This window comes from Muntiacus reevesi, chromosome 1, assembly GCF_963930625.1.
Source record: "Muntiacus reevesi chromosome 1, mMunRee1.1, whole genome shotgun sequence".
In the NCBI taxonomy this organism is placed as follows: Eukaryota; Metazoa; Chordata; class Mammalia; order Artiodactyla; family Cervidae; genus Muntiacus; species Muntiacus reevesi.
The window spans coordinates 127,962,579-127,975,883 of record NC_089249.1 but is presented as its reverse complement, the minus strand read 5'-3'; the positions used below and the strand labels follow the sequence as shown (position 1 = coordinate 127,975,883).

Below are 13,305 nucleotides of genomic sequence, written 5' to 3'. Positions count from 1 at the left end.
AGATTCACAGAGTTAAGTAGAGAAGAGAAGGGGAGGGAGGAGACAGAGGTGACCTGGGGGAGAAAAAGGAGATTCAAAGGGAGAGAGAGCAATCAAGACAGTGATCACACTTCTAAGTAAAAATGGGTACTGAAGATTGGATTCTTAAAGGTACAGAATTGATAACAAATACCAAAAAGTAAAGATTAAAAATCTAGAGTAGAGGTTAGACTCTCAAAAATACAATATTAAAAAAAATTGCAAAAGTTATAAAAACTATGAAATTTGCTTTAAAAATAGTGTCTTTTTTTCTTGCAAGGTAATAGTAGGTTTTAAAAATGAAAATTAAAGGAGTAATAAAAAACTTAAAATTTTAAAAAATTAAAAAATGATAATAGTAAAATATATCTAAGAATTTCTCTGGAGCTGTTGAGGGAAGTGTGTGGAGGTTCAGTTTCAGATAGTTCCTTGTTCCAGCTTACACTTCTTCTCAAGGTCTATAGGTCCCTTCCAATATAGCCAGTGCTAACTACAGGGATTTAATCTGTTGCACCTGTCCCTTCCAAAGCTGTTCCCTCTTCTTTGTTTATTTTGGTTTCCTATGTTTGCAAGTCTCTTCAGTATCTAACTCCCCCTCTGACCCAAGGGGGTGAAGGTGGTCACTTATGCAGGATCACTTGTTCAGTTGTGTTGGGGGGAGGAAGGGACACTGCAAACAAATATCACTGGCATGCGTGGGGAGCGCTCACACTGTCTCAGCTGCACTGGGTTTGCCCCCGCTCACAGCGTGTGTGCTTTCCCAGACTAGGCTGCTCAGGCTCCAGGTTGCTCTGCAGGGGAACTGTCTGAGGCGGGCCCTGGGCTGCGTGCACTTCCCAGATCTATGCCACTCAGGTTCAGGTGTCGGGTACTCCACAAAGGCGCAGGCTCAGTTGGGCCTGTGTTTTGTGCCCTTCCCAGGTCCGAGGACCTCAGGTGACCAGATGCTTGGCGAGGGCACTCTCCCCAAGTGCGGGGCATCTTATCACCTCCCCAGTCCCGGCCACTCGGTTTCCTGGGTGCGCAGCAGGAGCACCATCTCAGGTGTGCCATGTGTCTCTTCTGAGGAGCTGATCTCTGGCTGCGACCCTCCTGGCAGATGTCAACTGTCCAGGATCCCAGGAAGACTTGGTTAGCAACTGGGAGCCTGCTCGCAGTTTGGTAGGGGATGCCATCTCTGGGGCCGAGTTTGCCCCTTGCCTTCCGGCTTTAGCTGTCGCCCACCTGCCTCCCACCCTCCAGAGGGGGATGGGCCGGCCCGCTGCCAGCTAGCTTTCCTCTTGTATTCGCCCAGTCCTTTGCGGCCTGGCAGTGCCTTAGGTTAGAGCTTTTTGCGGAAAAGTTCTCTCGCGCGCACTTTCGCCTTTTTTTTTTTTTTTCCTCTCTCTCTCTCTCTGGCTATCCCACGGTTTGGGTTGCTATCTCATATTAGCTCACTCAGATTGTCCTCAGGGCATTCAGGCCTGGTCCTTACCCTAAACAATGCATCTCGTGCGTCCCTGTTCAGCCCCTGCTTGCTGGTGACGGAAGCTAGCATCTGGGCTACTTCTCTGCTGGGAGTTGCAGTTAGGTGCCTAATCTGTGGGTTTTATTTATTTATTTTTTCCTCCCGGTTATGTTGCCTTCTGAGATTCCAAAACTCCCCACAGACCTGCTGATGAGAGGCTTTCCTGGTGTTTGGAAACTTCTCCTCTTTTACAACTCCCTCCCCAGGATGGGTCTCTGTCCCTAACTCTTTTGTCTCTCTTTTTATATTTTATATTTTGTCCTACCTCCTTTTGAAGATGATGGGCTGCCTTTCTGGGTGCCTGGTGTCCTCCACCAGCGTTCAGAAGTTGTTTTGTGGTATTTGTTCAGCGTTCAAATGATCTTTCGATGAATTTGTTGAGTAAGAAAGTGGTCTTCCGTCCTGTTCCTCCACCCTCTTAGGGGAGACTCTCCAAGTCTTCATAAATAAATAAGACTGATATAATGGAGCACAATGTGGTGCTTGTACATACAAAAAAATGAATAAATGTTAGCTCACACAAACTCATGTTACTGTGCTGTTTATGACAGACTATTTTAAACATGTATTAAATGGAGGGGACCTTAGAAGCGATGTCATCTGGCTCCTTCAGGGTGATGAAACTTGAGATCCTTAGAAACAGAATAACTTGGGCAAGTTACATAGTGAAAGGTAAACTGGGAATTAAAGTCTGGTCTTCTGCTGCAGCTGGAAAAGGTCTGCTGGACCCCTGCTGCCTCTCTTCTAACTCCCTCATCTCAGTCGAGGTCAACGAAAATGATGGTAAGGTCCATACCGCAGTGGCAGCTGCGAACACCTTTTGCTTTTGTGCCAACCTTAGTTACAAGCTTTGGGGTGCACCCATTTTGCCTTCTCTGGCTCCTCACCTTTCTGTCACCTGTCTTTTGGGGTTCGTAACAAAAACAAAACACAAACACAAACATCGTAGGTCTGACAATCATAGCCGGTTTCACTGGATGGTTAGAACTTACTTATGCTTGTAGAGATTCACTGAAAACTTTTTTTGGAGCCTCAAAAAATTAGCATTTTTATTGTGAGTGTTAACTAAAAATTGTCATTACTGGGCACAACTTTTAGTTAAGTAGCAGTTGGGGGCAAATTACAGAAGCTGTGGCTTACCAAATGTCAGGATTATCAACTCTGTGAGCTTGGGTGATAGGTAAGACAATGTGTAATTTCTTGTAGCACACAAGCCGCTTAGATACTTACTACCTCTGTTCCTTCTTAAATATACAGTGTTGTGCTCAGTGGTTTGCACTGAACATGTAACAGGCAGTTACTTGACAGCTCCTTCTAAAATAAATCTGATTTTATCTTTGTGTCATATAATTTCCCATGCTGAGAAGTTCACATTATCATCAACATAATAACAGTGCCTACAGCAGGCAGTCCTGAAGTGCTTCTAAACCCAGGTTCCCTCAATGCCACCACTCTTTCTAGCACAGGAGTCCCCAATCTCCAGGATCTGATATCTGGTGATCTGAGGTGGAGCTGATGTAATAATAATAGAAATAAAGTGCACAATAAATATAAAATGCTTAAATCATCCCAAAACCATCCCCCTTCCCACCCCAGTGTGTGCAAAAATTGTCTTCCACGAAACTGGTCCCTGGTGCCAAAAAGATTGGGGACCGCTGTTCCAGCAGGTTGGGGAGAAGACTATCTAATTCCAACCATGAATAATCAGACACAAGTAACATGAGAATTTAACTGTAAGTTTTTTTTTTTCTTTCCCCTGACGTCTTAGTATATAATTAACGCTTTTAATTCATTGTTGTGACAAGATATTACATCTAGCTCATGGAAACCAGTTCCAAAATACGAAGACATGATAGCTGCCAAGATTCCGGTCATACACATTTCAAATGGTGTGGACTTTCTCTGGAGTATACCTGACTACCGTGTTCTTTAACAAAAGTAGGGTGCGAGTTTGCACACGCAGGGTGCAACAGGAGGATTGTGGGTGTCCAGCAGGTAATTCATTTCGTGGTCACGTGCTGAGGAAAACAAGAGTTTTGACTGTAGATGGATCAAAAGCAAGGAGCCCTGTGTGTCCCCGCTGCTGCTTCCCTTACCCTAAGGCTGCCCAAGGCGAGAGGTTTCATCCTGGTAGGGTGCACAAGTGCTTTTCCTGATATAGGGGGCCAGAAATCCAGAAGTGAATGTGTTCTGGTTCTGTCTGAGAACACTGGCAACAATCCCCATGCAATTGCTTTCATTTTTTAAAAGGGAGAAATACATGGCCATCGGGTCACTTTCACAGCTAGTAGTTTATAGGTCAAGATGATCTGGAGCTAAGAAATGTGATATTCATTATGAAAAATAGAAAGCTTTGTTTAGCAGAGAATTTTTGTTTAATTACAAGCCCAAAAGGCTGAGATCAAAAAGTGTTTAATGTACCAAGAATAAATTAAATTTCCCCCTTTCTATCTTTCTTTACTTATTCCTCTAATTGTTTATTTTGAACCCTCTCTTCACCCATGAGAACGTGAGCCACACGCAGGTGGAGATTTTTGTCCATTTGCTTGCTGTGTATCCCCAGGGCCTTAAACAGAGTCTGGCAAATACAAGTATCCAATATGTACTCACTGACCAACAAATGAATGGATGAGTGAATTGTAAATTGAAAAACCATCCTTCCAAACGAATTCATTTGCAGACGTAAGCTAGCACATTCCCTAGAAAGCGGCTTCCTTCATTAAGGGCAGGCTTTAAGGTTCACAGGAGATTTTAGCATCAGCCTAATGATGCTGATTTTCCTTGGAAATTGCTCTCTGCTCCTCTCCCCTAGTTTGTCTTCCCCAGCATTTGTTTTCAGATCAGCATTGGATCTGAAGTTATAGCTTTTTCTCCCCAAAATTCACCTGAGGAAAAATTGTCTTTTCCTTGCATTTGAAGCTTAGCAAATTGAGGAAAACCAACTTAGGCGAACGTCTGATGATCTTTTGAAAAAAAAAAAAAAAAAAGAGAGAGAGAGACCTGGAAGCTCAAGACAGATGGTGCCGCTCCTGTCTTGGGTGTGCTGGGCAGCTTGGGCCCGGCTTGGAGTGGTTCTCCTGGGAAACCGGGACGGGCTGGATTCCCTCCTGACCCAGCAAAAGTGCCAGGGCCATGCCAGTCACAGGGTAAAGTGGCTGGAGTGTGGGCCCTACACAGAGAGGGTCTGTAAAACCCTCCTTACTGACTCAAGCCCCATCAGGCATTCCAAGATTTCAGGACTCACCTAAACCTGATTAAAGGTGTCCAGAGGGCCTGGGGTTAACACTGAGTTGTTCTTTAAGTACAAGATTATGGTTTCCAATAAAGTGGATTTGTGATACCTGAGGTGATTTTGTGGAAGAAAAAAAGGAAGATTAAAAAGTCTGTGTCAAAGTAGTATTTTGATTAGACCAGAAGCATAATTTTAGAAAACGGAAAATAGTAGGGATGCTGTAGGAAATGTGCTTGGGGCCTGCCCTCCCCAGAGGAACGGAGTTGATAAATCATGTCCCGCCAGTCCCAATTTTTCAAGTGTGATGTTTTCAACATTTTGTAGACTTAAATTTTAAAGTAAAGAATGCACAACCTCGTATATTTAAGGTTATGCTATTGCACTTGTTATCTTTTTTAATTTTGGAAGATAGTTCATTTACCCTTGTTAGGTATATGATCCTATGCCTTACTTTTAATGAAGGAAGGAGAGTAAAACAACAAGCTTCTTGGTTTAGGAAGAACTAATTAGTAAATTTTCCTTCAGTTCTCCAGGCTTGTGGCAACTGCTTCTTTCCTGACAACTGAACTTTGCATCCCTATCTCCATTAGTCTTAATAGAAGCCAAGCATTCTCTCCCCCTCACTGTGCTATAAGAATCATTTTTCCTGAGTGGAGTAATGGTTATGAAGTCATTTAGGTATTCACAGAAAAAAATGCCTTTTACTGTTGTTTTTTTTATTGATTCCAGGAATGTGGCAAAGAGAAACCCTGTTCCATTTTACCGTAAATACTATTAATCCAGAGATGACGTCTTAGTATACAGCAATGATTGATTTGAATTTAAATGAGTTGATACTCAGAGTTTTCATCTAGACTCAGATAAAACAACAAAATTATCCAGTGACTCTGATTACATTTGGAGTTGCTACTTAGATTGACTATGCAGTCTTGTATTTTCAGTACCACAAGTTTGAAAAAAAAAAAAAAAATGTGTATTGTGTATTAGATCCTGAAAGTATATACTTCACCTCTCCTATTACTGACATTCACTCCTGGCTTCATTTCCAAAGAATTTCACCCATTTCTCCCACCAGGTCCAAGATCAATATCTTATTTTAAGTAAGAAGTTTTCACTCAAAGTAGGTTGACTTTTGAGTCTGACAAAGTAGAAATTAGAGTTATGGTGCTGTTTTAAGAGAAAAATTGGAGAGGTCTGATTCCCAATCTACATAATAATTCAACAGAATTTAAGGCTGTCTTTAGCACTTTGCATTAGCAGTAAGTAATTACCTCCAACTAGAATGAAATGAGGGTCAAGAATGGTTTCAAGCAATCAAGTGGAAGTGTTACTTGCTTTATTGAACATGCTAATTCAAAGCTGCACTTGGAAGAGTTAAAGAAGAAAAATGCCTCCAACCCAAATTGCCTTGTGAGCTATTTTTGCAAGAGTGGGCCAGAATGGTTTGTGGATGATAAAAAGTTTAAGTTGTTTAGTTTTAATATTTTAAATGACTTTACCTAGGAATTTAAGTGATTTCAGATTTTTCATTTTTGTGTCTAAATTTAATGGTGCATTCAATGTACACAAGGATAAGCACACATGTATTTTTTTTGAACATGTTAACAACTATTTTCAAATGGGTGTGCCTATCCCTGAATGGATAGGTTGGTCTCCTACCAAATTATAAAATTAAGTAGATATAAATTCCTGCCTGGAAGTGTTACTGAACTAAACTTGGGTTCACCTGCCTGCTACCCAGCATAACCAATCGATTGACACAAAGTTGCAGTGAAGGAAGTACAGTGTCTATTTGCAGTGCACCAAACAAGGAGAACTGGTAGCTCATGCTCAAAAGACCCAAACTCCCCTATGGTTTTCAGGGAAGGGTTTTTAAATGCAGTATTTGGAGTGAGGGTTGCTGGGTGCATGACTTTCCTTTGATTGGGTGGTGGTGGTTAGGTGACAAGGTGGTATTTCAGGAACCTCAGTTATCAACTTTCAGGTTCCCACCAGACTGAGACCAGCATATAATCACCATCCTGTACCTGGCTAGGGGTCTTAGTTTCTGCATAATAACCCAAAGGTATGCATCTGATTGCTGTGTATATTCCTTGAGGAAGACTGTCCTATCATTGAACTATTGTTCAAGCTATCTTTCTTAATTGCTTTTCCTTTGTTTCTGCATATCATCATTTCTCTAATTAGTAACCATTTGAGTCTGCTCTTTGAAACTCAAGGAAGGCATAGGAGAGTAGAATCTTTTTCTATAAACAAGAAAAGGTGGGGGATACACAAGGGCTTTTGTACATGGGAGGGACTCACAGAGTCCTGTTCAATTTCAATCCCCCCTTTTGTTTGATGCTTCTCAATCCTGAGGGGTACAGGAGTCGGACAAGAAAGGCAATTAGGTTTTGGATAGAGAGGTTAATCATACGTGTCAGGGGAACTCAGTTTTGGGGGGACCTGTTTTCTGAAGTGCCAGCTGAGTCCAGTTCCTCTTATGAAATTCTAGGCCTATAGAATTTTGATCCAAACTCAGGCACAGTTTTGCTTACTCAATTATCCATGATTCTAACCTTGGGGAACAATTAAAATTCATAACTGTATTTATTAGCAACAGAGCTTCCCAGATGCTCAGTGGTAAAGAATCCACCTGCCAATGCAGGAGACAAAGGACACCTGCCTTCAATCCCTGGATCAGGAAGATCTCCTAGAGAAGGAAATGACAACCCACTCCAGTAGTCTTGCCAGAATAATCCCATGGAGGGAGGAGCATGGCAGGCTACAGTCCATGGAGTCACAAAGTGTCCGATGCGACTGAGCACACACACACACACACACACACACACACACACACACACACATTTATTAGCAAGACAATAATGAGAAAAAAAATGAAATCATGTCCAGAATTTCTGAATTTGCCTCTTTTTTTAATATAAGTTTATTTATTTTAATTGGAGACTAATTACTTTACAATATTGTAGTGGTTTTGCCATACGTTGACATGGATCTGCCATGGGTGTATATGTGTTCCCCATCCTGAACCCCCCTCCCACCTCCCTCCCCATCCCATCCCTCTGAGTCATCCCAGTGCACCAGCCCCGAGCACCCTGTCTCATGCATCAAACCTGTACTGGCAATTCGTTTCACATATGATAATATACATGTTTCAGTGCCATTCTCCCAAATCATCCCACCTTCGCCCTCTCCCACAGAGTCCAAAAGACTGTTCTATACATCTGTGTCTCTTTTGCTGTCTCACATATAGGGTTATCATTACCATCTTTCTAAATTCCATATATATGTATTGGTGCTTTTCTTTCTGGCTTACTTCACTCTGTATAATAGGTTCCAGTTTCATCCACCTCATTAGAACTGATTCAAATGTATTCTTTTTAATGGCTGAGTAATATTCCATTGTGTATATGTACCACTGCTTTCTTATCCATTCATCTGCAGCTCAATTCCATAAAAATGAATTTGCCTTTTTTTATTAGACATTATCTGAAGGTTAGGATGCATAATATTTTATATATCTAAGTCGATTATAATATAAATAATTCTGACCTAGAAATTGTATCTTGTAGCTTTAAAAACATATTTCCTCTATCATGTGGCAGGAAATAAGTAGAGATTAAGCTCTCTTAAAATAATTAAAGACAATTTAGATGATACGAACAAACTTTATTTAACACTTCATGAAGCAAGCAGTCTCCATTTGCCAGGGTCCAGAGAACTTCATCATGGGCTGAAAGGCAGGATGCTTTTATAGGATAAAGAATAATAAATAAAGAAGAGAAAATGAACAAGGGAAAAGGAAATACATACAGAACCCTGAATTGGCTTGGTATGTGGGGATTGGTTGACAGGATACATTGTGTTTCTGGTCAAATGAAACTTTTCTCTGGACTTGAAAGTTACCTGTATCAGTTTGCTGACCTGGCATACCAGGCAGGGGTAGCTCCATCTTGGACCCAGACATTTATTTCATTGGCTATTTCAAGTGAATCCGCAACTTTATTTTTTCAAGAGGACAATTAGTTTTTATTTCAGGTATTGTAGTCCGAAACTCAGTTGGTATCTTTTTTTAATTGAAAAATATGGTAACCTTATATGCTCATTAAATGCTATTTTTCTAAAACATAGCATGCGTGTTTAATCTCAGTACAATGGATTCAAAACCAAGTATGCATGTTACCTGCATCAAGGTTAGATAAATTATTATACTCTTCATCATCATCTTCACATTTTGTTTTCAATGCATTTGATGATTCATTGGCAGTATTTTGGTGATGACACCACATTAGTAGTAATAAGAATGTTTTAGGACCTAATTAATGATGGTTTAATTACAACATTTTGAATGACTGCCATTGCAGGAATTGATGCCTTACAGCTGGGGATTGTGAAGTGGGTATCTGTACTGTGAACCTTTGCCCTGTGAGGGACACTGCAGGCCCTGCTTTAGCTGACACAGACATGGTACGTGGGAGTACTTGGTCAGCTCATAACTGAACCAACACTTAACTGAAGTAGATGCCTTTTTTGTAGAGACCTAAATACATAATTTTGAGCAGTCAAGCAATATGTACCAGGTGGCAATCTAAGACTTTAATATGACTTGATCAATGGCAAGGAGGTTTGATTTCTTTGCCTTGCAATATCTAATTTAAAAATCTCTTGGGAGAGGAGAGGTAAATGATTTAATTGGTATCTTCTCTTCCTTCATTCCTTCATTTATGTCAGGGAAGGACAGGACATGAAGACCCAAAATTAATCTGCACATTAAAATGATTAATCATGAGGTTATGTAATTCAGAAGGAGATAGTGGGGATGAAAAGTTTCAGTAGGAAAAAGACAATGAGATGGGGGATAGGATTGTTTTCTTTGCTCTGCAGAAGAATTTTTAGTTTGATGTAGTTCCACTTGGCTATTTTCGCTTTTGTTGCCAATGTTTTTGTTGTCAGGTCTGTGAAATCACTGCCAAGATCAATGTCATGAAGTGTTTCCCCTGTTTTCTTAAGGAAAATTAGTAATTTTAAATGAGGGATTGTTAAAGCTAAAAGGGCATGATGATTAAAAAGCTGTAAAATTATTGAAAGTTTACCATCTGAAGTATTTAAATCTCCAGAAAGTTTATCTTTTATCTTATAATAGGTTTTGGGGGGGGGGGGGGTTTGTTTGCTTGTTTTTGTTTTTTAGCAAAAAAAAAAAAGGAACACAGGGGAAACTAGGACCAAAAGAGAAAATCTGGGCTTGTGTATAAATTCTCCTCAAATCCCTCCATCCTGTGCAGACAAATTCATATTTCTAAGCAGGATAACAGGAATTGTTCAGTCGTTAAGTTGGTCCGAATCTTTGCAATAACAGGATCTGACAAACAGAGGAGGATCTCTAAACAAATGCAAAATGTTGAATTCACAGAAGCCTCCTGTCCTGCATCCTGCCTGCCCCCCACCTCCAACGTGTCGTCCTCAGATGAAATGGGCTTGATAAATCAGAGGAAAGGTCAGGATAGACTATGCTTCAGTAACAAATAAGCCTAACAAGTAAATTTTTTAACACACTGAGGTTTATTCTGCACTCAAAGTCCAAAATGAGTCAGATGACCCTTTTCTATCCTGTAGCCTGCAAACTTGCTGTGTCAGGAGAAGAGGGTGCTAACAGAGACATAGAAAACGTGTGGTTGCCAGGCAGGAGAGTGATGGGAGAGGGATGGATTGGGATTCTGTGATTAGCAGATGCAAGCTCTTATACAGAGAACAGATGAACAACAAGGTTCTACTGTATAGCACAGGGAACTACATTCAGTAACTCAGTCAATAACTACATTCAATAATTCCATTCATAATGGAAAAGAATATTTTAAAATATATATAGGCACACACATATATACATATATAACGGAATCATTTTGCTGTATACCAGAAACTAATATAACACTGTAAATCAACTTCAATAGAATAAACTTTAAAAAAGAAAAAAAAGGAGAGAGCTAAAGGTTTGTTCCAAGTGCCTATGGGGGCCAGGAAGTACCCTCACGACACTTCCTTCCACATTTTGTTGATTGCAACTTGGCCACATTATCCCATCCTAAGGGAATTTGGGCCAGCAAGGGGCCATGGAGTGGGACTTAGAGGACTCTGCCTCCTGTAAGCTCATCCTACCTTAGCAGTCAGCTCCCTGATTTCTCTCCACAGAACCAACCTCCCTCCACAGAAAGAAAGCTGGCCAGTAAGAAAGAGAGAGAGTGAATGAGAGCCTTGGGTCTCATATCAAGCCCCAGAGCACAAAATTGCAGAATGGTGCCAGATTCCAGAGTCAGAAAGTCCAGGTCATCCTGAGTTGCTAATGAGTGAGAAAAGAGAGAAACAAAACTATTAAAATAAGAATATATGCTAACACTAGTTAAATAAGATGATAAATAAGAATATACTTCTTACTCTCCTTCCCTTCCACCCAAGTAACTATTTCCACTACAGTGATTCTGACAAAGTATGTGTCTGATTTCCTTACTCCAAAAACATATCAAGAACCATAAGCTTAGACGATTCATTTTCAACCTCATCTTCATTTGTTAAAGGGCAGCTATTACTGAGCCATTTCGTATTCTCCTGAATATCCTGTGACAATGTGGTCACCAGCATGAGTGACACTTTTTGGACTCATCCAACCAACATGCTGAATGTCTTCCATCTGCCAGGCCTTGTGCCAGGTTGATGCTTGGACTGCTTATTCTCTAGAGCTCATGGCCTAGCAGCTGCCATCTGAGTCTAGACAGGTATGTTCCAGGAAACATATCTGCCATTTCTTGTAAGCCACATCCTGAGGGGTGTTGCTGGGTCTGCTCAGCCACAAAGGAAGAGGGCCTCTGAGGCACCAGTTGCTTACTGCTCCCTACTAATCATATCCAGGATAGGATGGCCTGTACATTAGAGACAAAAATCTTCACTGTTCTCATGGGAGTTAAGAATTGGAATTAGTTTTTCCCAAAGCCAACTTCAGCTCTCTCCAACAATCAGATTTTATTTGAGAACTGGGAGAGCAGGGGAGAAGACATTATGTGTCTGTCTGGACCTCATTTTGGCATCAGAGATGCTCCTTGCCAGCTGTGATGCTGGCCCATGGTGAGTGGGACTGGAGTGGGAGCAGAAGCTGTGAGCTGGGACCCAGGAGGTGCGCTTCCAAGTTCTTCCACTAACTAGCTCTGTGACCTTGAAGGAGTCCTTTGGTCCCTCCGAGCTCCAGCTTCCTCATGTATAAGATCAAATTCTTGGACTAAACAGGCATCTCCTAGCTGTGGCACATGACTGTTCTGGGCTTCTGTGTTCCTGAGGTCCCCAGCCCTGTGTCACATGGGGTCGGAGGGAGGATGCTTCAGTGCCTTGTCATCAGAGTGATCCACTTGAGAGGCATTCTCCCACAGCAACTTGCCAAGAGAAAAATGATTAGAAATGTCACCTCCAAAACTCTTTGGAGTTGATTTCTTTTTTTCAACAACTTTCAAATTCTCACTGTGATCACAAACTGAAGAAGGAAACAGTCCTTATCCAGCCAGTAAAATCAACAAGTGGAATGGCTGGAGGTCTCTGCACATCACTGAGACACTTTGCCAAAGGGTCCTTATCCCATTGGTGAGGGTTTAGAGAGAGGCAGTGATCAGCAGGGTGCTGCCTGTCCCCAGGAGACCAACTCACCCAAGGGGACTTGCCATGTGGTATTGTGGAGGTCAGACTTTAGTGCTTCAAAGAGGCTCAGCCTTCTCACATTCACAAACATATTTTGCATGTGAGGGAACTGAAGCCCAAGGAGGTTGATTAGCCCAAGGCCATGAACCTTGGGCAGAAATGAGATGAAAACTTGGATTTTCTAACTCCTAACTTACAGGCCCAAGCTCTTACCCTACACTGCACTAGAAAATTCATAGATGCTTTCACTGAAATTGAACCTGTATCAGTAATAGTAATATGACAATGATAGTGCTGGACTTCCCTGATAGCTCAGTGGTAAAGAACCTGCCTGCCAATGCAGAAGACATGAAACTCGGATTTGATCCCTGGGTTGGAAAGATCCCCTGGAGAAGAAAATGGCAACACACTCCAGTATTCCTGCCTGGGAAATTCCAAGGACAGAGAAGCCTGGTGGGCTACAGTCCATGGGGCTGCAAAGGGTCAGATATGAGTTAGCAGCTAAACAACAATAACAATGGTAGTGCCAGCAATAGTAATAATATATACCACATATTTATGCTATATGTGTATCCTATGTATTTTATACACACACATACACCATTTATTGAGCAGCCACCATTAGCCAGGCACTGAGATAGTCATTTTCTATATCTTAGATCTATTTTAAAGTAACTATAAGATATACTCTCTTCATTATCATTTACACTCCTTACTATGAAAGAAAGTGAAGTTGCTCAGTCGTGTTCAATTCTTTGCGACCCCATGGACACCAGGCTCCTCGGTCCATGGGATTTTCTAGGCAAGAGTGCTGGAGTGGGTTGCCATTTCCTTCTCCAGGGAATCTTCCCAACCCAGGGATCGAACCCAGGTC

General features: G+C 41.5%; 1 protein-coding gene and 1 pseudogene across 1 annotated transcript in view; one reads left to right on the top strand and one right to left on the bottom strand.

Moving 5' to 3' along the window:
- Positions 1–13,305, top strand: part of ST6GALNAC5 (ST6 N-acetylgalactosaminide alpha-2,6-sialyltransferase 5) — a 198,622-nt gene that overhangs the window by 76,272 nt on the left and 109,045 nt on the right. The gene's annotated exons all lie outside the window — the stretch shown is intronic.
- LOC136151128 (transcription initiation factor TFIID subunit 9-like) lies at positions 8,918–9,471 on the bottom strand (annotated as a pseudogene).